Genomic DNA, 25,872 nt, shown 5'->3' on the forward strand with positions numbered 1-25,872 from the left:
AGATACTTTTGTTGACGAGGAAATGTGTGTTGCTGTGACTGAAGTTGACAACTGTGTAAAGGCACATTTCCTTTGTCTTTCAGGCATTTCATATTTTAAAAGCTGTTTTGTAGCAGTGTGTTTTTCTTGTCATGGGGAGCCTAGGAAATGCGGGTGTTGATTTTTAAGACACATCAGAGTCCCTGGAAGGTCTGCAGTGTCTGAGGATCCTGGCCGCCCAGTGAGCAAGGAGAATCTACTGCCCACTCGTGGGGCCCCAGGCTCTACTGACCAGCACCCAGAAGCTCTGGTTAGAGCCTTCATTTGTAGCAAGTCACCCTGGAGTTTGAGGAGGGGCCAAGGCCCCTGATGCCACACTGTGGCTGGGATTACTGGGGGTCACAGATTGACAGAGCTGCCCTGTCCCTTTGTGACATCAGCTACTGGGTTTATCTCAGTAAATTACATTTATTCACAACTGTTTCCATTAGGTGTGATCATAAATTATGGGCCCTCCTAGAAATCATCCATTTATTTTCTAGAGTTAGTTCTAAGAAAAAATGACTCATTGATGCTGAAGGTGAGAGTTAACTGGGTAATTATTTTGGTTTTAGTTTCTGCCAAAGGAACAAAGTAGATGCAGATAAAGTCCCTGGAGAGTTACAAATTCCCATAATCCATAATCCATTTTTTTTCCTAAATCTTTGACAACATGAAAGGTCATTACAGAAGTGTCCAGCCCTCTTCCGCCTCAGATGGAAACAAGCACACAAAACATACTTCCTTAAGAAGGTTTTGTGTAGACGGCAACAGTGCCGACATGTTGGTCAAGAGTGTGCATATTTGTATTCAACATTTACATGCATCTTCTGAGATAGGCAAGGCATGTCTCCACTGGAGAATTTGAAGCTAAAAGAAATAAAGTGAGGAGATTGTGGTCTTAGTCTGTGTGGACTGCTATAACAAACTACCATAAACTGCGTAGTGAATTCATTGCTCATAGTTCTGGAGGTTGGAAGTCTAAGATTGGGGCGTCAGCATGGTCAGCTTCTGGTGAGGGCCTTCTTCCGGGTTGCAGACAGCTCTGACCTCTTGTGTCCTCATGTTTTGGAAGTGTAATAAACTTCCGTGGGCTCCTTTTTCAAGAGTACTAATCCCATGATGAGGGCTCCACCCTCATGGCCTCAGCGCCTCCCCAAGGCCCCACTTCCTAACACTAACACATTGAGGGTGAGGATTTCAACATGTGGATTTGGGAACACACTCAGCCCACGGCATGAAGGTGGCTGCTGGGAAGCGTGGTATGGCTGGCCTCACTGTCTTCACATCTTGAAGTCTAATCTGCACTATTGTGCAAAAGAGATTCCAATATGGTCTGCCCTGAAGAGCCCTGTGAATGACGTATGTATCATTGAAAGTAGTGTTAAAGGCCGGGCGCAGTGGCTCACGCCTGTAGTCCCAGCACTTTGGGTGGCTGAGGCGGGTGGATCACCTGAGGTCAGGAGTTCAAGACCAGCATGGCCAACATGGTGAAATCCCGTTTCTACTAAAAATACAAAAAATTAGTGGGGCGTGTTGGCAGGCACCTGTAATCTCAGCTACTCAGGAGGCTGAGGGAGGAGAGTCACTTGAACCTGGGAGGTGGAGGTTGCAGAGAGCTGAGATTATGCATTGTACTCAAGCCTGGGCAACAAGAGCAAGACTCTATTTCAAAAAAAAGAAAGAAAGAAAGAAAGAAAGTAGTATAAAAAAAAGAGAGAGAGAAGAACTCCCTGAACTTTCAAGGCATTTTCTAGTTCTTGATGAATCATTGGATGATGTGGTTATCAATCATGTTTTCTGATTGTCTCTATAAACATGGCATATATTCATCATTAAGTTGCTAATAAAGTCATGATGAAGACTACATAAATTTAGTCAGAAAAGGAATTGGCCTCATGCTTGAAGATGTTTATTAAAAAAAAAAAAAATAGAAGAGCCGGAGTCTCTATAGGTGGGGCAACTAAGCTACCTTGTAGTAAAAATTATACCCACTTTACAGATGGATGAATTGAGGCTCAATGGAGTTAGACAGTTTGACCAAGATTACACAGTATAATAAAAGGAGCTGGGATCCAAATCCAAGCTTGTCTGAACTCAGCGTTGTTCTCACTGTGCCACAGCATCCTTCCTTGTTCCTGAACCTGCGGAGGTACCCTGTTGCCTCTGTCTCTTACCTGCGGCTACACTCTGCCTGTGAAGTTTCACTCTTGGATGGTCTGATGCTACATTAAACAGTCAGAGGCTGATGTAGCTGGCTGTTTCTTCAGAAATGCAGCGATCTTCTTGACCCAGGGGCTAGCCAGGAGCTGGGGAATAAACCTCTTACGACTGCTCAGAGGTACAGATTTTTGACCAGTATATCTCATAAGAAACCACTTTTCCCAGTAGGGTGTTGAATAATAGTAGGTGTACTCAGCAGGATAATACATAACACATAACATGTGTGTAGGCAGTCTTCTAATTTCAGTTTCATTTCAACATAGCACCAAAATTGCTGGTTTATTTATGTATATAGCTAAATCTTTGTATGTGTATAAGCATGTGTTCATCCATCCTCCATCCATGCATTTACTCATACATCGTCTACCTATCGATGAATCGATTGGTTGATGTACCTATATCTATCATCTGTCTGTCATTGCTACCTGATGGGCTGTATGAATAGCAAGAGCCTGTGGGTAGCACTGTCAGGAGAGATGGGGTAAGCCCATTGTCATTGCCCACTGCCCCTTCCCTCCAGGCGTGTGTTGCCCCCCTCTTCTCTTTGCCCTGGCATTGTATGACCTGAGTCCAGCCTTGACTGGACTGAAAGTGCTCAAAGACCTGGCTTTTCCACTCCACACCGAAATGCTTGGCCCTCACTTCCATGTCCACATGAACCACAAGGGAATGGAAAATGTGTTCTAAAACACTATTGAGCTTTAAAATTGCTTATTCAATGAGCTGCTACGGTAACTCTAGCCTCTGATGACTATGGAAGGAGACCAAATAGATGCCCAGTTCCAGTGAAATCCAACCTAACACATTAAGGCCAGACTCCTCTTACTGGTTTTCAAGGCCCTGATGGTCTCAGCCTTCCTGTTCAGCCTGATCTCCCAGCATTTCCGGACAATTTCATTCATGCAATAAACACATATTGCACCTACACAGTAGCCTCAGTAGGCACATCCCTCCCTAGAAGTTTATGGACCAGTGTAGTTGTTCAGAGCTTCCCTCATTATGAAGATTAGCCACACACAACATCTCGTGCCCAACTGAAGGGTGAGTAGGGATACTCAGAAGCCTACCCTTAGGCTCAAGAAGAAGGGAGAGAATGACTGCTGTGTCCCTGACAAGTGCCTCACTAGACAATATAAAAGTCCTAAAAGATCACGGAAAGTGGAGTAACTGGTGCTACCATGGGACTCAGCCCTCGCCAGGAGAATTGCTTTTATTTATTTATTTATTTACTTTAGGTGCATACTATAGCTGGCATTTCTCCTCATGTTATCCCTTCCCACCCTCCCCACCCTCCTCACCCCCCTGCTGTCTCTCCCCTCCCCCTCCCCCAACTGCTCCCAGTGTGTGATGCTCCTCTCCCTGAGTCCACGTGTTCTCATTGTTCAACACCCACCTATGAGTGAGAACATGCGGTGTTTGATTTTGTGTTCTTCTGTCAGTTTGCTGAGAATGATGGTTTCCAGATTCATTCAAGTCCCTAGAAAGGACACGAACTCATCGTTTTTTAGGGCTGCATTGTATTCCATGTTGTATACGTACCACATTTTCTTTGTCCAGTCTATCATCGATGGGCATTTGTGTTGGTTCTGGAGAGTTGCTTTTGAGTTGGGTTCTAAGGATAGAAACAGGTATGCTAGAGAGTGGGAGAGGGGGCTGCAGATGAGGAAAGAGCGGGCGTCCAGGCATGAACTTGTGGCCGTCCTCTGCTTGGCAGGGTCAGGTGGTCCCTGGGGCTGGAGTGTGGGTGTTCTTGGGAAGGAGTGTGAGGAGATAAGACACGTGGGTCCCATTTCTGTGGGGCCTTTGTCTCTTTCAGGGCTAAGGGGTGTGGGCTTTGTTCTGCATGTGATGGGGAGTCTAGAAGTTTCTAAACTGTGGAGATACAACATGATGTGTTTTAAAAGACACTTTAGGTACTGGTTTAAAGACAGATTAAGAGAATAAACTCTGTAAGCAATTAAAATGGGAAGAAAAGGGCTGAAGCCACAACGTGTGATGCAGGTAAAGTTGAGAGAACCATGAGACATTTCTGAAGATACAGTGAACAGGGCTCTCGATGGCTTGGATGGATGAGGCAGTGAGGAGTGACCGAACACCATGAGATGTTTTAGGTGGAGGGACAGTGGAACATGAAGCCACTGGAGAGAGGGGGATGAAGAGGAGGGGTGTGGGAGTGTGTGGCAAGGTGGTTTTGTCCAGTATGGGTTTGAGGTATGCAGGGAACATTCACATAGAGATGTCATTGGTAGTTGGATGTGTATGGGACAGAATGAATAGACAGGAGATAGATGTGGAGGTCATCAAAAGAAGAGTGGGGTGGAAGCCCTAGGAATTCAAACCTCTGTTTCCAAATGCCCTTTCCCATGAATGTCTCACTGCTGCCCTCACCCCATGCAGGGACTCCCCTCACCTCATGCAGGGACTCCCCTCTCCTCATGCAGGGACTCCCCTCTCCTCATGCAGGGACTCCCCTCTCCTCATGCAGGGACTCCCCTCACCTCATGCAGGGACTCCCCTCTCCTCATGCAGGGACTCCCCTCTCCTCAGCTGCCCCCTCGCCTCACCCTCTAGGTGCTGGTGCTTCCTCCAGAGTTGCCCCTGGGCTGTGAGCCTTGCTTCCAGCCTCCACCCACCCAGGCACCTCCCTGGGCTTCCGTCTGCGCCTATGGCCCCTGATTTTACCCAATGATAATGCTGATATGTGAGGTCATGGTGGCTCTGGGTGTCCCTCCCTTCCCTCTTCCAAAGTGTAACGCTGCAGAGCCAGGCTTGAAGTCAGAGCCTGGGAACCTTTCCTTCTCCTCTTGCATCCTGTTGTACAATTTACAAGTTGGCTAACTATAGGCTGATCATGAAGCCTTTTTCATAGGCAGTTTCCTCGTCAGCAAAATGGGAGTAAAAGGACTTTCCCAGGGTCGTGCTGTGAACTAAGTGAAACATTGCACCCAACGCGAGTCAATGACAAGCCGTCAGTCAGTATTAGCTATTCCTTCTGTTTTCTCCAACTTAGACATTAGCGTCTCTAGGGTTAAAAAAGAAGTGACGCAAAGTCTCATGATGTCTTTGATGTGGACATGTTTTTCTCTGCTACTCTTAAGAACAGTGAAAATGTTTACTGAGTGCTTTCTTTTTTTTTTTTTTTTTTTTTTTTTTTGAGACGGAGTTTCGCTCTCGTTACCCAGGCTGGAGTGCAATGGCGCGATCTCGGCTCACCGCAACCTCCGCCTCCCGGGTTCAGGCAATTCTCCTGCCTCAGCCTCCTGAGTAGCTGGGATTACAGGCACGCGCCACCATGCCCAGCTAATTTTTTGTATTAGTAGAGACGGGGTTTCACCATGTTGACCAGGATGGTCTCGATCTCTTGACCTAGTGATCCACCCGCCTCGGCCTCCCAACGTGCTGGGATTACAGGCTTGAGCCACCGCGCCCGGCCTACTGAGTGCTTTCTATGCACTCGAGTTTTAATCGGGGATCTAAGGATACCTAGGAAGTCACATGAGGCATTGTCCACTCCTTGGGAAGCATTCACTCCCACTGAAGATTTAGGATACATAGACCTAAAACTGCAACAATGTAACACTTAACAGCTAAAATACCTTCACCAGACTTGGGGGACAGTGGCTTATCAGGGCTGTGTGTGTGACTTGTTTCCTCTGGAGGAGGGGAGGGTGGTGCTCCTCTACCCATCGTAAGTTGTGATGGGCACAGCATAGGGCTGGCTGTGGCGATCTCTGATCTCCAGGTTCCCACTCGTTGCCAGCTCTGGGACGGCTGGAGGGTACCTAAGGACTTGAGAAAAAGTGAACCATCATGATTTCAAGGATAGTTAGAGGTAGTGGGCTGGGAGAACTCTTCCTTTGCATTCTTAAACCCTTCCAAGTCTTACTTGCATGTAAATAACACTTGTTTTAGAACTGCCCTGAGAGCCACAGGTGGTCTCCAGGGATTCTATTACTTGTTCAGGGTCCAGCGAGACCCAAACAGGCCAGGCGCTGAAGGGTGGCCGGTCAGAGGAAAAGAGGAGGGCAGGGAGCCAGGATGCCTGGGATTTACGAGAACATTTGCTGCTCTGTACCCAGGGGTTATTAAAGTGTTGAGTCTAGCCATCATCAGTACATTTTATTTACAGGAGTTTGTATTTTTTTTTTCCCAGAAACATTAATGTAATTATATCTTCACAAAAGTGGAGCTCACGTAAGAGAAGTAGCAGCCCATGCTGTAAAGAAGGGAGTTATTCTGACACTTAAGCTCTGTGTTATCTTGAACTGAACAAAAAAGAAATCAATACAATTTGTTCTTAGGCTTGTGGGGGGGGGTGCTCTCCTGTTGTCATGGCAACACGTTAAGCTATGGATTCATCCAGAGAGATTCCAAGCTTGGAAGGGGCCTTGGTAGAGGTAGGAATATTTTGTTCAGCAGAAATTAAACAGACCCCAGGATGTGGCCGACTCTGAGCATGGAATACACTCTCTGGACACACAGCATCCTCAGGCTAATGTTATTTGAGCTCTTCCTCAGATGTTCCAGTGGATGAGCTGGGGCAAGTGCCGTTTCTGCTCTCAGAACAAGGGGAGGCTGTGACAGCCTCAGTCCTGTCAAGTCAAGGTGCAGGATACAGCTTGGGAATGGTTCCCGAAAGGAGTCAGTCAGAGATGAGAGGAAAATATAGGACCGTGGTCACAGTCACGACGAGTTAGGGAGATGACAGGCAGCTGCTGTGTCTCATCCTCAGAGGGTACAGCCATCAGCTCTCAGCAGATCATCCAACAAAAGGAAAAGATTTTCTGAGTGAGTTTTATTTTTTATGTTATTTTTAGTTGCCATGTAACGATTATACACATCTATGGGGCACAGAGCGATATTTCAGTACGTGTACACAATGTATCATGGTCAGATCGGTAACTAGCATATCCGTCACCTCAAACATTTATCATCTCTTCATATTGGGAACATTCAAAATCTTCTTTCCTAGATTTTTGAATATATACAATAAATACTTGTGAACTATATTCACGCTGCAGTATTATTTAGAACACTAGGACTGATTCCTCCTATTTAGCTGTAATTTTATATCCAACAACCAACTTCTTCCTATCCTCCTCTCCTCTTCCCTTCCCCACACGTAATAACTGTAATTTCACTCTTTAGTTCTATGAGGTCAATTTTTTTCCAGCTCCTTCATATGAGTGAGAACGTGTGGTGTTTGTCTCTCTGTATCTGATTTATTTCACTTCTCATAATATCCTCCATGTTCATCCATGTTGCCAAGAATGACAGAATTTCATTCTTTTTTATGGCTGAATAGTATTCCACTGTGTGTATGTACCGCATTTTCTATATCCATTCATCTACTGATGGACATCTAGGTTGATTCCGTATCTTGGCTATTGTGAATAGTGCTGCAGTAAACATGAGGCTTCAGGAATCTCTTCAACATACTGATTTCCTTTCTTTTGATAAATTTTCAATAGCAGGATTGCTGGACCATATGGTAGTTCTGTTTTTAGTTTTTGGAGAAAGCTTCATACTGTTTTCTATTCTAATGGGGTGAGGTACTAGTGCATTCTGGTATTGACTTGCACTTCCCTGATTACTAGTGATGGTGAGCATTTTTTCATGTCATTGAAAAATGAGCCATGAGCAAGTGTGTAAAGCCCGGGCTTGCTGCCTGGTGCCTAGAAAATCAGAGCTGTGTTCTGCCGGTCATATCTGGGGTCTGTGCTACCAACGTGGCTTCCTGGCTTTAGCATATTCTCAGGAATTTCGTCCAGGCTTATCTTTGTTTTCTAGTTTTGTACAAGACAGAGTGTAATCTTTTCTTGTTTTCCTATTGATACCATTAAATGATTTTCTATTACGATTTCCATTTTTAAACTCAAGGAATGCCACACACAGACAAAACAAAATGGGCCCAACCCTTTATAACTACAAAACGGTAGAACAGAAAACAGGTCTAGTCTTTTGGTCTGCAATCCAGAGGTAGACTAGCTTTCTTCTGGTTAGAGCTGGTCGATATACTTAGGAGGGTGCATTTTAAAACAGCAATAAAATGACGCTTTCTTGATGAATTCTTTTGAAATAAGTATTTCCTTGTTTTGGACCCTGTAAAAAATCAGAGTGTCTGTAAACCCCTCAATTGTTCATATTTCCAAAAATATTTTAATGCACTTGAATTCAAAAAGATTTGAATGTGCACATGTTCTGAGTGTGCATCGTGTGTGTGTGTGTGTGTGTATGTGTTTGTGTGTCATAAAGAATGAGAATAGAAGAGCCCAGAAGAAAGGAAAGTCAAGGGCTTGCTTCATAGTTATTTTTCTTTGAAGAGAATGGTGGTGCTGACTTCATTATCGACAAGTAATTGTCAAAATGGTGTGGTTTCTGAAGCGGGGCCGTTGCTCTCAAAAGTACCTTCCTCAAGTTTTCTATCATATGTAATTCTTATCCCAAGCATTTTAGACAGCCTTAAAGATACTTCTTTGAGTTCATGTAATATTAGAAGTCATAGGAAATTATGTAGTTTGTATTGATGAATACATACATGGCTGATATCAATTATTTTAAGAGAACAGGTACCGGTGCAGGAAAAATGCCCTTCTACTTCTCAGCACACTCTGGGCTTGCTGTCCCGCGGGGCTCTCAGGGACAGGGCAGGATGCTGGAGAGAGGACTGGTCAAATACACTGGAATAAAACTTAGTATACCTACGTGACGGTCACAGCTTTGTCACTCCACCTTGCTCTTTTAATTTGGCTGTAATTCTGTGGATGTTTCAGACCTGAAACTTGTTGCAGATACTTGTTTTCACTAAGTAATGAGAACCCAGTCATAGATTATTCTGTAATTAGCAACTTCTCTGCTCAGACCATCCCCTTCAGACACTTCTCCCCAGTCACTATTCTACTTGAAGCTTCCGAGAGGGAGTTTGAGGGGGGCCACCTTGAAGCCAGAAGACATAGCTCTCCTCACAGGCTTCAGGGCAGGTTATTAACTGGTGTCCAGGAGAGCTTCTGCGTGTGTTATTTTGCCTGCTCACTGGCCTCTAGGGTGTTAGATTTGAGTTCACATTATTTCACGATGATTGCACAGAATCCTGCAGATATAAGAAACCACACAATTATTAATTGGCCATCAGTACTGTCCATTTCATGTCACCCCGTAGACACATAAACGGAAGTGAATAAGAGCACACGCGTGCTTCTCTGGGGTCCAGGACAACAAGGAGGAATAATAAATGCAAATACACTACCTGTGGCTGGGGGTCTCTGTGTGCCCCAAGAGATGTTGGCAAACGGAATTCCAGCAGTTGCGGAGCTTCCCAGAAATGGGCGTTATTGGCATCACCGAGGCTGTGTGCTCCAGAGGAAACTGCGACACGTTAGTACATAGTCCCTTTTAAATAAATGTAAATGGAGCCTGTAATATTAACGTAACTGCTGCGGCCAAAGAACTGCTAGTTGATGAGCAAAATGCAGACAGCTCTTCGTGTTTATTCACGAGCATAAATAAAAGTCACTCTCTGAAGCCAGGTGGCTAACACAGGCTGCTTCTTACAAGCAGAATGCTTTCTACAGTGGATCCAACAGTCCACTTCCTGGAAGGCAATATTTTATATTTGGTTTCTGTTTTTTTTTTTTTTTTAAATTCTGCCCCTACAGTTATGGGTACCTACAAGCTTGTTTAAACCTTACATGGCAAGCAAACACATAAAATATCCAGATCAGAATGTCTCGCCATGAACTCTGCACAGCACGAACGGGGCAGATGCTCATTCTGTGCCCCGAGAGTCACAGAGCACGTAAGGAAAGGGTCGGAGAAGTATGTCAGAAGAAGCGGCCTGGGAGAGAGGAATCTGAAGGTCCACGTGGAATGCATGAAGTGCGTTCTCATTACCCGAAGAGGGTCTGTTTCACGTGGTTTTGTTTTCTCCTCTGCATGCAGTTAACTGTCTCTGGGTACCTGTGGGACGTTGTGCTTCTATCACTGCAAACACGGGAAGGAGGTTCACTCTCTCCAGGAAGGTAATCATCCTTGTTCTCGTTTTCTCACGGTAGCACTGGCTTCACAGTTTTCAAAGACTCTTCCCAGGCATGATGTCCCTTGAATTTCACTATTTTAAGAGGTGATAAAATGAGTAAATTTATCATTGTTTTAGTGACCAAGGGGCTGGAGCTCAGAAAGTTTACCCAGGTTTGCCCACAGTCATGCAGGTGAATACACGGCAAATCCAGAGCCAGAACCCAAGAGTTCTGCTTCCCAGCCCCCTGCAGCATCTTTGCTGCTGTATTCTGGCTCCGAAAATAAATGAAGACAGCAAGTTTTGGTCTGCTTTGTTTTGGTGTCGGTGGAATTTTGCATGTCTTGTAGGCAGCGTTTGTATCAAGGAGTGTATTGCATCGGTGTGAGAAGTGTGGAGTTTGCAGTTGGATAGGTCGGGTTGAAACCCTAGTGCAGTGTGATTCTGTGATTCTGGTTTGCGGAAATGTCCTACCTTCTCTGAGACTCATTTCGTAATCTGTAAGAGGTTACACCTCCTTCATAGGGTTGTGGTGGGTACTCACCCCTGGGACAGAGTAAATGCTTACTGTATAGTCAAATGTGTCTTTGAGCCTGAACCTTGGACTCTGGCCTTCCTGAGAGTATCTTGTCTGTTCACAGGGCAGGTGTCAGCAGGCATCTGTATGAGTGATTTGCTCACGGTAGAGGAAAGGCCTGTGGGAACCAGCTTTGCCGAGGAGCTGTAGCAGCACAGCTGGTTGCTATAATGTTGATCCAAGGGCAGAGGGCAAGGAAGGAAAGGAGGGCAGAGGCTGTCGAAGGGTTGGCCCATTAACTCATGTGTAACTGTGGAGAGAAGGTTCATGGTGAGAAAGGGAGATGCCAGCCCTGTAAGGAAGCCTCGAAAAATGAGGGTGTGAGCCATGTGGCCTTGGGGCCTGCGGCAAAGGGCACAAGAAGCCAGGCTAGAGGGACCCTTGCCTCACTTCTGGGCAGAAACTTTTTCTGTTTTTGTGCAATGTGGGAAAAACTGTTTACCACTGATCTTTGGCCCAGAGCCTCTAGCTTCGGGAACACTGAGAAAGGCCCCTCAGCATGGATATCTGGGTTCTCCTGGATGTCCCTGGAGCAGAAATCTGGGGTGGAGGTGAGCTTGCAAGTGGCTTTGTGGAGGGCTGGAGTGGAGACTGAGAAGGCTGTGATAACTCTGGAACACTAGCCCCTGGAAGAACCCTCATACTTGCTGAGAATTTTGGGAGCTGGAGGAAAGGGTGAGAATTTTTCAGAGGATTTGCATTTTGCAGGTGAGTGCACGACCCACTGTAGACTGAGTGATTCATGTTAATGTGACCCTGTGAGTGCCTGCTGCCTGGGGCAGGGGCGGGGGGACTCAGGGAAGTTTTGTTACCTGAATATCTACGAGCGTGGATCCCAGCTTTGTAATCTTGAAGCACTGGATTCATTCAGGCTCCACAGTTAGAAGAGGAAGGGAGCTCATCCTCTGGGGGAGGTGGGATATGGATGAGTGAAAATAGTAAATCTCCTGAGATCAGGGCCACGGCACTGAGGGGTGAATGGGGCACAGTGGGGGGAAGGGTGACTGGCTTCCAGGAGTCCAGGCGGCGGCAGGGCCTTGGGGAGCAGCCCTGATGACCATGAGAGAGAAGCGGGGAATGTGTGCCAAGCCAGCAACCCTGTGGCAGCCAGTGCTGGATGTGTCCAGCTGCTGTAGTGTGGAACCTCAGGTCCAGGGAGTCATGACAGAAAGAAGCAGAATTCTGTTTTGTACTAAACCCTCTGACATCTGTGTGTCTCTGTCCTTCCTGGGCATTGAACCAGCTTTGCCCGAAGAGCTGTACCAGCATAGGTGGTCGCTATAATGTTGATCCAAGTATCGCCATTCTTTCTGCATTGAGGGCTGATTCTCTGAGGTTCAAATTCTTGACAAATTAAGTTGTTCACCTCTCAGATGAAAGGCACAGAGCTTAGTTCTACTGTTTAAGTTACAGCTCAATAAACGCAAAGAAAACAATTAGCATGTTTTTATTTACCCCGAATAGAAATCTGCTGTGATTCCTTGTGGCTAACTCTTAATTTCTCCCTTCTAAACGTTGCCCTAATTAAACCTTTCTCTGGAACTTTTGTACTTTTCAACAAAACTAGAATGAATGAATAAAAATGCAGATTCTAATTAGTACTTCCTGCATATTAAAGAAATTACTCTTCCCCATACTTAAAGAAATGTTACTGGGAAGAAATAGATGATCTTTGAAATGCAATTTTTCTTTTCAGATAGCGGTGATAATTCTTAGCAAGGGCAGTGCTGCTGCTGACAGCCGTGCTCACCAGCCAGCAAGCTCTGCAGCAGTCCACGTGATGGACGGGCCCCTCGGAGTAGGAACTCTATTTACTGAGAGGAAAAAAAAAAATCTTGCAATAAGCATTTTTTGTAGGAAGCCATGCATGAATGCATGAATGAATTTGTTAAATTGTTTTAAATAACTCTAGCACCTAATAAAAATAGGATTTGAAGGACAGCTAAAGTTTCATTTTAAGATATAGCAACATCTGCATCTGCTGAATGATTTATATGTGTGACATTAACTAAGCATTACAGGAAGAAACACTGTTTGACCTCAGGCGAGCTGGCGTGAGACAGGAGCTTGTTCCAGGTCGAAATTTTCCTCTTAAATTTTTTATGAAATTCTCTCAGCAGGGTCACCGTTGGGTTCTAAAAAGATTTTTAACCTCAGAATTGCTACAGCTCAGCCATCAGAAGACCATTTATTTTGTTAGCACTCCCTCCCCTTCATTTTAATGCCACATAATAGGATAGAATAGGTTTAAAGCCCATCAATTGTAAAATTATCATTTTTCACCAAAGCAACATTATATTAAACACTTAATTATTCATTACTAATGCTTGTCATGGTGAAATATTGGCCTTGCTAATTTTGAGAGCACCAGGCCCAGCTTTTCTTCCCTGAAGGTTAATGGCCGAGCCCCTGTTTCATTAGATTTCCTAAATGGAGCACACCTCATGTGTCATTATTGTGTGGCTTTTCTGACCCCCAACGCTTTTAGCAAGTAAAATCCCTGCTGTTTGGAATGCGCCATCTATCAGAATGAGAGACTTGTTTTAATGGTTGTGGTAGAGAGAGCAGAATTTGGGATGCCACAGTTCTGTGAAACACTATCAACTGAACAACGTTATCAGCGATATATTTTTTAATGTAACACATCTCTTGATTTAAATATATTAGTTACTTGTTGATTTAAAAAATTTGTATAAATGTAAGGGGTACAAGTGCAGTCTTGTTACACAGAGATACTGTGTGGTGGTGAAGTGTGGGCTTTTAAAGTAAACATCACTCAAATAATGTACACTGTACCCCAAATTATGTACTTTCAGGCAGACCAGACGACTGACTTAGAATTACAGCAGTGAAACGAGTCTGCATTGGTTACAGTAGGGTTTGCCTGCCTGCATTTGGCCGCAGTATTCAAGATTTCCATATTAGCCTTGCGTATTTTACAACCCAGGACCCCCGCTGTGGCACATCTGTGCTGTGCAGGTTTACGGATGAAACCTCCCTGGCATCTGCACTCTACACCAGATATCACCTTCTGAATGCTCCACGTGATTTTAATTCTGTTAACAGAGAAAAGCCTTGTTCATCTATCTCCCAGGCAATCTCTGGAAGGTATTATTGGGACTGGAAACCCTGTTTAGACCCCACGTGGTGCATGGGCTTCACCTGAGTGTGCAGAATCACTCTTCTAAAGCCAGGGAAGATGGTTGTCTCTACTGTGCATGGAGAACTTCTGGAGGAAGTGCACGCCGGTGAGAAAAAAGACCTTGATCTGCCGCTTAAATTAAGGGGAAGGTCACTATTCACAAAGATACCAATGGCCACTTTGCCATTCAGGATGACTCCTGTCCTCCTAGTCCCCATTCGCCCAGGCTTACTTTCTTGAATTTGCTCAAGCCAGTCTCTGTTAGTGTTAACATCTTCCCACAAACCGTCCCCCACATCTCCCACATCCCTATCTGAAAACCTCATTACCAGGACCAGAACCAGATACACAATTTTTGGAAAATTCATGGGGATTCCAAAATTATCAAAAAGCAAAACAAACCCTGAAACCAATATAAAAGAAAAAAAAGTACAGATATACATTTGGATTATTTTAGGGAGTATTTTTCCAATTCCTGTTTAACTTAGGTTGCTTTTATTTAAGCCATAATAGTACTGATTTTGATGACTGTAGTTGGATTATCATGAAGTTCTTCTTTTCTGATGTCTTACTGGATTGTGGTTTTTATACCTGATAGTGTGGGCTGGACTGTATCTCCCCCAAAATTCATATGTCAGAGTCTTAACCCCCTGGATCTCAGAATGTGCCCATATTTGGAGATTGAGCCTTTAAATGGGCAATTAGATTAAAATGAGGTCATTAGGGTCACCAGTGTCCTTTACGAAGAAGGAATTGGGACACAGATTGACACAGAGCAAAGCCCATGTGAAGACACAGGGAGACGATTGGCTTTTTTATCTTGACAGTTTATGCCTTTTGATTGGCATTTACTCTATTTATATTTTAGGTAATTATTTATGTAGTTTGTCTGTTTACCATCTTGCTGTTTGTTTTACTTTTCCCAGTTGTCTTTTGTTCGTTGCATTTTGTTTCTCTGTTCTTTTCCTTTCCCTTCCATTGCTATTTATTCATTTTTATATTCCGATATAATTCCTCTACTGCTTTTAAGCTGTAACTCCTTCTGTTGTGTCCTTAGTGTTGCTGTGAGAATTTTAATATTCATTCTTACTCTTTTATAGCCTATCTAGCATCTATACTGTATCACCTGATGCAACGTTTAAGAATCTTGTAACTGTATGATTTTATTCACATCACAGTTTCTTTGCGGTACAATGTCTTACACAGTATTCCTAATGAACTCCACAGTGCAATTTTTATTTCTGCTTTGATCTGCCAAAAGTAATTAAGGAAAGAGTCTTTTAGAATTATTGAGAAGAGTAAATATACACTCCTTATCATCGATTTTTATGTCTGTGTTCTATGTCTGTGTCTGTGTTTGGTACTCTTCATTCTCTCTTATGATTTTTCCATCTGGTATCATTTTTCTTCATCCTGAAGAAATTCTTTTACTCTTTCTTTTAATGCAGATGTGTTAGTGACAAATTTCCTTAATTTCTGTTTCTCTAAAAGGTATTTCTCTTACCTTAATTTTTGGGGGATGCTTTTTGCTGGTTAGAGAATTCTAGGTTCACCATACTTTTTCTTTTATTCCTTTCATCGTTTCACTCCATTTATCCTGGCCTCAAGTGTTTTAGTGAGAAGTCAGCTCTAAGTCATATCATTGTTTTCCTGTATATTGTAAGTATTTTTTTTTCTCTTGTGACTTTTAAGTTTTTTTTTCTTTTTGCCTTTGGTTTTCAACAGTTTGATGAGTGAGGTGTGGTGGTCTTTATATTTATTATGGTTGGGCTTTGCTGAGCTTCTTAGATATCTAGGTGGATGTTTTGCAACAAATTTGGGGAATTGGAGCCATTTATCCTCATATATTTTGTCTCTTCCATTTTTTTCCTTCCTATCACTTGGGGACTGAATTCCATGTCTGCGAGACTGTTTGGTTTTGTGCCACCATAACTGAGGCTATGGTGTGGACCTCCTCAGCACAGTGACATGGGCTCTCTGCCCTGTGTGGCTGAGGGAGCCTGGGGAGTATGGACCCCGGCTCTCCTTCCAAGGATTGCAGTCTTGCGCGTTCTACTGCCCAGAGACTGAAAGCTGTTGCTGCTTCTGTTTTGGCCAGTTGCATAATCTCACATTTCTGTTCCCCTTCATACCAAGAAACAGAATTCTATTCTATTTCTTTTAAAAATTCTGATTCTAGATTGGTTTCAAATTGTGCTAAATTTGTTATAGTAACACAAATATTCTAAAGAATTTTGTCACATGTTCCTGTAATTCAGGTAGTTACATTACAGAGTGGTATATGTTAAAAATGCTTCGGCTGGGCGCGGTGGCTCATGCCTGTAACCCCAGCACTTTGGGCGGCTGAGGCAAGTGAATCACAAGGTCATGAGATCGAGATCATTCTGGCCAACATGGTGAAACCCAATCTCTACTAAAAATACAATAATTAGCTGGGCATAGTGGTGCACAACTGTAGTCTCAGCTGCTCAGGAGACTGAGGCAGGAGAATCGCTTGAACCTGGGAGGTGGAGGTTGCAGTGATCTCAGCTGGAGGTTGAGATCGAGCCACTGCACTGCAGCCTGGCGACAGAGTGAGACTCCATCTCAAAAAACAAAAAAAAATGCTGCTATTGGCCATGATAGTCCTTTTTAATTATCTGGTTACAATAGGAATTTAGAACACTATGCCTTTTTGTGGTCCCTATGAGCTAGCATGGTGCTCAATGCGTTTTGTTTGTTTGTTTTATTGATGGAATGTTCTGCACTAGTGGGGTGTAATCAGAAACCTAAACCGCCACGTAAGCTTCCCCCACGTGGAAACAAAGTGTATACTTGTGAGTGTGTGGGAGCATGTGACTTGAGGGCATCCCGGCCTTATTCCTGGTTTGAGAGATTTTCACTTCTCTTTTCTTTTGGTGATCTTACTTCATTACTTAAGAAAAGCTACTCACCTTCTAATTTTGATATGGTGAAAATCTTATTCCTTCCACTAACTTTTAGTGGCATAAATAAGCCAGAAGTGGCATCTTCAGAACAAGCAAAGCTGTACTAAAGACTCAGGATAAAACACTGGCTAAACCAGGGCATCGCCGGATGCTGGGTGGATTTGGTTTCTCCTTGGTGTTTATGCAGCTGTTTATGCCTCAGATCTGGACGTGCATTCTCTACATGGGACTGTCTTAGGTGCCATTCTCAGACATCTCTTCCCATAAGTCTCAGCTCATGTGTTCAGACCCAGAGAGTCCCGGGACATCCCTACTTCCAGACCACCCAAGATCTGCTTTCTGATTTCTGGACATGGGGTAAGAATGACTGACCCCAAAATGATTGATGCTGGGTCTGCATTTGAGGAGGGAGCAGGCATTTGTTAATTTGAATATATTAATAATTTGGATGTTCTAAACACATCTAAGCTCACTGAACAGGCACCAGCTACCTTTGGAAACTTGAAGATGTTACGTAAGTGCAGGGTATTCTTGCATTGCATGTTGTAAAATCATAACGGGAAGCAGGAGCTCCTTAAGAGAAAGTCTAGCCTCGTTCTAGTTAACCTAATATTAGTATTTTGTAGATTATATGAGATATTCTTAATTATTTGAAGCCTTACAAAATTGTGTAGTCTTCACAATTAAAGCCAACCATTGGTAAGTTTAAAACAAAACAAGCTAATCTTCCACTATTATGGGATTGTGTTGCTGGAGTTACATTAAGGTTTTATAAATATGTGTAAGAAAAAAAGGATTGTAGTCATTTCTCAAAATAGTCACTATTTTCATATGAAAACAAACATTTTATTATTTAAAAGGCAATTCTGTTCTTACGTTAACTGTTATAAATGAGTTATTCCTATTTTGGCTCTCTTTTTTTGTTTTTTGTTTTTTGATCATAGGATAACTTTACAATATTATTATACAACATGTTTTGGTGACAATTGTATTTGGGGAGAGACAGAGCAACATGTTACCCAGGAGTACTGATGTCCCCAGTTTAGAATATTCTGTGGACTTCAGGTATTCACACTGCAGAAATCTTCCACAGTTAATTATAACTGAGGTTGGACTTAGGACTGGTGCTGCGTGGATTTTGTACCATTTGTTGTAAAGGACTATTTCAGATCGTTATTGAATATGAATCGCCTTTGTAATTTTTGAAGTCGCACAAATGTCGATTTTCTGTTTTTATTAGGACAAGAAAATTAAGTGGTAAATATTCACCACACCTCAATAAAAGGCAAAATAACTATTCGTAATGTCAACAATTTTATAAATAGATAGAGTACTCCATGATCAGGAATGGAAGGGGAGGCTATAATTCTCACTACAGGTTACATAGTATCTAACGGGCCACACTTAGTGACAGCCCATTTGTGCTGCACTCCGCACGATCAGCGACTGGGGCCTTTTTATTGCCTTGTCTCAGTGAATGGAGAGGAAAAGAAAGACAAAAGCAGAGACACTTCTCCACCAGGGAAGCAGCTTTGTCAATTGATTCCACTTCTTGATTCGAAGTAAGATGTTAAACAAGTGTTCATTGTTTACTGGATGCATAAGTTCTAGACAAGATAAGGGAGGATTATAAATGAAGCTTGTCGTCTCTGCCTTGAGGAGTGAGTCAGGCTAGAGAGAGGGTGTCTGTGCATAAGGAATGCTGGAGAACGGGCAGGTGTAGGAGGATGCGGCTCATGACTGGGCCAGAGCAGGGCCTAGACAGTGGGTGCTGCTGAGGAAGGTGGGGTGAGGAAGCAGACAGAGATACAGCTTTGCAGACAGAGCGTGTGGAGCTTGACTTTGATCTGGTAGGAGGTTGAGGAGGATTCTCTAAAAGGAGAGTGAATTTGTGTCCTGGGGCTGAAGTAGCAAAATACCACCAGCTGGATGCCCCCAAGCAGCAGGGGTGCCTGGCCTCTCAGGCACAGGGGACCCGCGGTCAGCAGAGCCACACTGGGTGCCAGCCTCTGGTGTTCCTTCAATCCTTGCGTTCCTTGGCTTGTGGACCCCTCTCTCCCGTCTCGGCCTCTGTGGTCATGTGGCCATCTCCCGTGTCTTCATGTCTTCATTAAGTCCTCTTCCTTCTTATTAGACACCAGACATCGATTAGGGCCCGCCCCACTTCCAAATAAGGTCATATTCTGCAAACTTAGCCCGAGGTGGTGGCGCATGCCTGTAATCCCAGCTACCTGGGAGGCTGAGGCAGGAGAATCGCTTGAACCCAGGAGGCGGTGGTGAGCCAAGATCGTGCCATTTCACTCCAGCCTGGGCAACAAGAGTGAAACTCCATCTCAAAAGAAAAAACAAAAAACAAAAAACAAAAGCAAACAAACAAGCAAAACACAAATAAGGTTATATTCTCAGGTGCTGGGGATTAGGACTTCAAGATACGTGGTGGACACAGCCCAGCCCCTAACAGGGACAAGTGGAGGTGCTGAGTGCAAATAGAGAATATGGGGGACAAAATGTCAAGAAGGAGGAAGGAGAGGTGAGAACAGGAGCTGATGCCAGACGAGGGAGCCCTCAGATGCTGGGCCAGGGCGTTTCAATTTTACCCATTAGACATGGAACCTGACAGTGAGAATGTGATGCCTTAAAATGTATGGGTTCCTGGTCCTGATCCTGAGTGGGGTCTGTTAATGTGCTTCTCTGAAGTGGCCATTGAAGCTCTGTGCCTTTCCAGGTGTGGACAAGGGACATGGCCACAGGAAGACCACAGCATCACAGAACCCGTCCCTGCAGGTTTACAGCTGTTCCCCTTTCTTCTGATTTCATAAGAGCTTTATTCATGAGTTGAAACACTTCTCCCAGAAGAAGGATGTCGGAGGCCTTAGCCATTTGTTGGAAACAGAACCCAGCTTAACAACTGTACAGTTTTCCGACCCATTGCCACCTTCAAAAGAAAAATAAAGGAGAGAAGACACGGTAAGCCCAAGCATCTTTCCTACCGAGGGCCTGTCACTAGTCAGCTCATCTGGGAGAATCCTCCTGACCAGGGCTCCAACCTCACGATACGGCTGCTCCATCAGTGGGGCACAGTCCAGTGCTCAGCGCCACATCTATAGGGCACAGTGACCCACCTTAGGGAAGAGGTTGGTGATGGACATGTTGGATGGAGCAGCTGGAACTTTATTTCAGCCTGGACTGCCTGGGCGCGCTGGCGGGAGGCGAAAGCTGCCTCTGCTGTCACGGTCTTGGTGAGACCTGACTGACTACAGGAGCCACACATCCAGTGGAGCTGTGCTTCCCCCACCGCCCAATCCTACGAAAGCGTGGACCGCACAAACTCAGGTCAGGTGCTTCTTCCTATTTCAGATGGGCGGGCTCACTGCGGGACTGGGGTACTGGCCCCGCCCTAACCCTTCCAGAGGCAGCACGGCCAGCAGTGGAGGGGGCTCCAGTGTCTCATTTGATCCTCACGATTTAGTTTCCACGTAGCTTTGAAGTACTTATGAATTGTACAGTATACACACGTACAGCACCGTGTGCATTGTTAAAGCGTACAGGAACAATTGGGATAAAACTGCCGTCATTGACAGTGGGTGCCTTCCCGAGGGAAGAGGGTCTGGCAGGGTGAGCTCTTCTTCAGCACACAGGAGGGAACAGTGTCAGAGTTTGCCTCCCTGGGGCATGTTTAGAGAATTATCAAGTGCAGAATTTATCTGTAGGATTTATTACAGGTAGGACTTTGGGCCTTTAAACCCGTTCAGAGAGGTTTAGTCACAAGAAGGACCTGGCTGGCCTGTCACTGATGTCTGGCTGAGTCTATAATGCAATCAGCAATATGACATGGGTGGTTCCTGGGGGCATTACTAGGTACAGATAGTGGCAAATGAGATCTGCCAAGGGTTGGTGAAAGTGTTAGGACCTTGGTGTGGCTGAGGCCACTGTTGCCCTGTGTGTGTGTTGCGGGGTGGGGTCCCGTGACTTCTCCATTGCCAGGCACCTGCTGCCGTGGACAGCCCTGCACACCTGTGATACTCTGCTCAGCCCAGTGCATTCCAGGCGAGACCAGGGCAGGGCCCGGAGCTTCCCCGTCTTCCTGCTCCTCAGCAGCATTTGTCTGTGTTTTGCCCCTTTGAACGGGTCCTATCGTTTGGCCAGTGGGTGCTTTGGGAGGCACATCTGAAGTGCCCGTTCTCAGGAAGGCAACTGGGGCGGACCCTTGGTGAATGCATTTCTTTTTGTGGGAGCCATCCTTTTAGACAGGATGCAGGACCTCAGCTGCTCCAGGACTCGTTTTGGATGATGCGACTGTTTAGGCCTCTACGGAGATTTCTCAGCAGGTTGTGTACATAGTGCAGGCTTGTTGGTGGCTTCTTTGTGACATCTCCCGAATCAAGGCTAACCTTGAATCCAGGGTTAGGATTCTATTAGTTGATTCTGGAGATGATTCCACAAAGCATTCTAGGGGCTGAGGAAGTAAGACAGGGAGCAAAGTCAACAAGAGGCACTTTCTGGAGCAGGTGATTGCTGCGGGAGATGGGGCACGGGCTGCCTCGGGGTCTTCTGAAAGCGTATGCAGGATGTACGTAGAGCCAGGCACTGAGGGCAAGGGCTGGGGGACTCATCGGATGACGCCCTCCTCTCCTTAGCTGAGGGCTGCTCTAGGATGCATTGCCACACACCCTGCGGCTTCTCGCCTGCTGCTCAGAGTCCAGTAAGAGATATACAAGGACTCATGGGACCGTGAGAACTGTCTCTAGCTCCTGCCCAGGAACACCTGGGGAAGCAGGCAGAGCCCCCAGTGTGTCGGCTAAACTTCGCTCCCACAGGGAGCCCTCTGGACACCATCCTTTCCTGTGCCGCCTCTGCCTTTCAGGGATGACTGATGTATCTTCTTCATGGGACTTGACCTGGTTGCCGCTTTTCCTTTATCTGTGTGTGTGTGTGTGTGCGCGCGCGTGTGTATGTGTGCACATGTGCACATGTGCATAGGGCATGAGTGTGCTGTGCAAAGAATCAAGTGGTGTCTGCTCTGAAGCTCGCACCCTGGAGATAAGAGCACTCTCCTTTGTCACCTTCCTGCTGCTATGGACCAGTATCAAGTGCCGGGTCCATACACAACGGCCTCGCACAATCCTCACAATCACCTTCTAAAGCAGATGTATGAGCCCACGGGGACTCAGCAAACTTAAGTGCCTTCTCCAAGCAGTGGCGTAGGAATTAGAACCCAGCTCCATGTCAGGCTGGGCCCATGCTCTTTCCGGCATCCAAGGTTTCCACTCCTGGGGAGATGTGGGACTGGTTTGCGGAAAAGGAACTGGCTCCCAGCTCATTCTGACAGTGGCCAACAAAATCAACTTGATTTAATATCTGTCCCTGGTTTCCACATTTGGTGGTAAATTGGATATCAAATGTACACATTATTGAATTTCATGTTCTGAATGTTTAATTCTTCTCCAAGTGTCACATAATTAGCCATTCGTTACATAAATTGTTTTCATTACTTACATAAATTGTTTTCATTAGTGGCTCTAAATGGGTGAGTGACATTAATGTGTAATAAACACAAATCATGCTGAAGCAAGGAAAGTCAGTAAGAAAAGAGGCGGCCAGTGGCCTGGGGCTCAGGGCTGGGCTCCTATTATCAGCCCCAGTCATGCCCCAGGACGCATACCTGGGGAACGTGCGGCAGGCACAGGGCCCTTCTTCCTCCTCCTCACAAGCGGGGAGAAGATCCTCTACTGTAGGACATTCATCACCTCTGCCCCTTAAATGCAGTGGAGCTAATACTTACCGTTTTGCCATCTTCAAGAATGAAGGAACGTTATATACATTCTCCCATTTTCATTTAATCTATTTGATTCAACCATGAAGTGAACTGAGTCAGAGTCACCTAGTAACTTAAGAAACCTGGGAAGTACCTGGCAGAGCCTAGATTCAAATCCAGATCTGTCTGATTCCAAAGCCAATACCCAGTGTGCTCAGTGTTTATGTGGCAAATAAAGGGAATGGGTTTATCACTGAGATTTTCACCGTGAGCAGCTCTGAGGTTTGGAAGATGATACCTGTAACTGCAGAGCCCCCTACTCTGACACTTAGATGACCTGTCTGATAATTTTTGCCACGACTTCCCAAGATCTAACAATACAAGGAAGGGAAATGTTTGAAAACCTTCAATGTATTAAGAGTATTTATTATTAAAACCCTTCCAAGGACCCACAGATGTCCTGTGAGCCCTGGGAACCAGGGAAGCAGAATGTTGTCACTTCCAGGGTGCCTGCAGGCCTCGCAGCTTCCTCTGTGGGGAACACAGTTTAAAAGGCAGGGAAACCCTTGCTTCGTCAGGGCAGCGTTTGGGTTCAGAGTGAAGCCACTCTCTTCCGGCTTTCAAGGCTCCGTCAGGGAGAGCAGAACACACGTCCCAGGCTTCTGCTCATTCCCTGCAAGACCCCTGCCTTCCCTTCTCCCCGTCCTCACAGACTTGCCACCATTATCTATTTGGGACCATCAGGACCACATATCCTGCCCTTTGCCCTGTGTTATAAGCCGCCACAGAAAGCTGCAGACTTCCAGGACATCTCTGACCCCAGGAACTGTAATCGCCCTTTCTGACGCAGGACGCAGGACGCAGGACGCAGGACGCAGGACGCAGGACGCAGGACGCAGGACGCAGGACGCAGGACGCAGGACGCAGGCTGGTTCCATGGGCATCCTTCAGGGACATGTGCAGTTTTAACTAAGGGCCCTGCACTGAGACCAAGGTCTGGCTTAATGTGCTGAGGCTGCCATCTCAAAATTCTTATTAACCTTTAACAAGGGAGCTACATTTTCGTTTGTAGCTAGTTCTTTTCTGACCCTCAACTCCGACTCCTTCCCAATTCCTAAAACCCACACGGTGTGTCCCCTGGAATGTGTTATTTGCAAACTCTCTCACCCCTGCAACTCTCCCACTTCTGTCTGTACAGCAGCCTTGCCCTGGAGGACTCTGCTTCCCTGCATCTCCCTATGGAGTGGCTGTTTCCTCTCCATGCTCTTTCGCCTGGGGAGTTAATGGGGTTCATTGGATGTTAATGGGGTTCATGTCTTCCTGGCTCCCCACTGCACTTGCGGACCATTCTCTCTTCTTCCTTTCTAAAAGTCCCAGCTGTGAATCTCACGTCAAGCCTATGCTACGTGCCATCTACAGATGCTGGGTTAACACCCCCACCCCCATTCCTTAGGCTCCAGTTCTCTGGCTTCAACAGAGCTTGTATGAATTGTTGATTTCAAAATCTTTCCCAGAACTTCTGCAACTCCTGGCCTTTTACCTCCTTGACCTCTTGGCCTCCCCATATTTTTCCCGCAAGGCATCTCAAGCACTTGTTCACAAGGTCGTGCCCCTGACTCTGCCGTTGCCAGTGGCTGCAGTGCCATTATGGCATTGGTGTCTACCGTGAGGCCAGCTCATGTTTTCCCAGCTCAACCCTCCTAGTAACCTAACATCGGCAGTGCTTTCTCTTACGCTCCTTGAATAGTTTCTTATGTTTTATGTTATGTCATATATTTTATGTTACATTATGTTATGTTGATTATATGAAGCATGCCATTGCATTAACCATAACTCTTTGCACATAACCATTTGCAAAGTCTCCTCTACTGTTAGCTGTTCTCTGGATGCTTCTCTGCCTCCTCCACCTGCCTGCATGCAGCTTTTTTTTTTTTTTTCAAGCTGGAGTTTCACTCTTGTTGCCCAAGCTGGGGTGTGATGGTGCTATCTTGGCTCACTGCAACCTCTGCCTCCCAGGTTCAGGCGATTCTCCTGCATCAGCCTCCCCAGTAGCTGGGGTTGCAGGCTCACACCACCATTCCTGGCTAATTCTTTTGTTTTTAGTAAAATGTGTTGCACCATGATAGCCAGGATGGTCTTGAACTCCTGACCTCAGGTGACACACCCGCCTCGGCCTCCCGAAGTGCTGGGATTGCAGGTGTGAACCACCATACCCAGCACAGCCTCCTTTTTGATCTGCTTCCCTCCATTCTTCTCAAGAGTTGGCTGTCTTCCCTTCCACACTCCTCTCTTGCCTACTTAGGAAAATACCTACCTCCATGCCTGCTGATACCTGCACCACACAATGAAATGTGCCTCTGGAAAAGGCAGCCTCCTGCTGCCCCCCTACCGCTGTAGCATGGTGGCCACAGACCTGCGGTGGGTCCACCGCTCTGCTTGGTCGGGTATTCTGAATTCCCTCAGTACATGTGCTTTCCTTCTCTCCTACGTGATTTTTAAAGTCTCATTTTATCTTTCAAACTATCTTCTCAGCTGATGACCATGCCTACTATGTTAGCGAGAAACTAGTAGCAAAGAGAGAACGTTCTCAGTCTCTCACCCTAACCTGAGCACAACTTGCTGCTGGCATTGAGCCTATGCCCTTTTCCCTGTGCTCCTTCTTTGATGGGGGTGGGCACTGGTGGCAGAAAAGACCACCTTCCTTGTGGGGCAGGCACCTGGGCTCTGCTTGCCCTTCGAAGGACATCGCTTCAGCCATCTTCTCCCCCTCCCCCCTCCCCACCTTCCCCCTTCCCCCTTTCCTCCCCCTCCCCCCTTCCCCCTCCCTCTCCCCTCCCCCTTCCCCCTTCCCCCCTTCCCTCCCCCCCACTCCCTTCCCCCTCCCCCTTCCTCCTCCTTCTCCCCTCCCCCTCCCCCCTCCCCACCTTCCCCCTTCCCCCCCTTCCCTCCCCCCCACTCCCTTCCCCCTCCGCCCTTCCCCTTCCCACTCTCTCTCCCCTCCCCCTTCCCCCTTCCCCCTCCTTCTCCCCTCCCCCCTTCCCCCTTCCCCCTTCCCCCTCCCCCCTCCTTCTCCCCTCCCCTTCCCCTCCCCCTCCCTCCTTTCTTCCTTTCTTTCCTTCCTCTCCCTTTCCTTCTCTGTCTTTTCTTTCTCTCCCGCATCAGTGCTTCCCTCTTTATAGGACCTTCCCCTCAGCACACAGATGTATCTGTTCTCTG

Source organism: Aotus nancymaae, unplaced genomic scaffold (genome assembly GCF_030222135.1).
Source record: "Aotus nancymaae isolate 86718 unplaced genomic scaffold, 86718_ANA_hifiasm-v0.15.2.pri h1tg000057l, whole genome shotgun sequence".
Classification (NCBI taxonomy): domain Eukaryota; kingdom Metazoa; phylum Chordata; class Mammalia; order Primates; family Aotidae; genus Aotus; species Aotus nancymaae.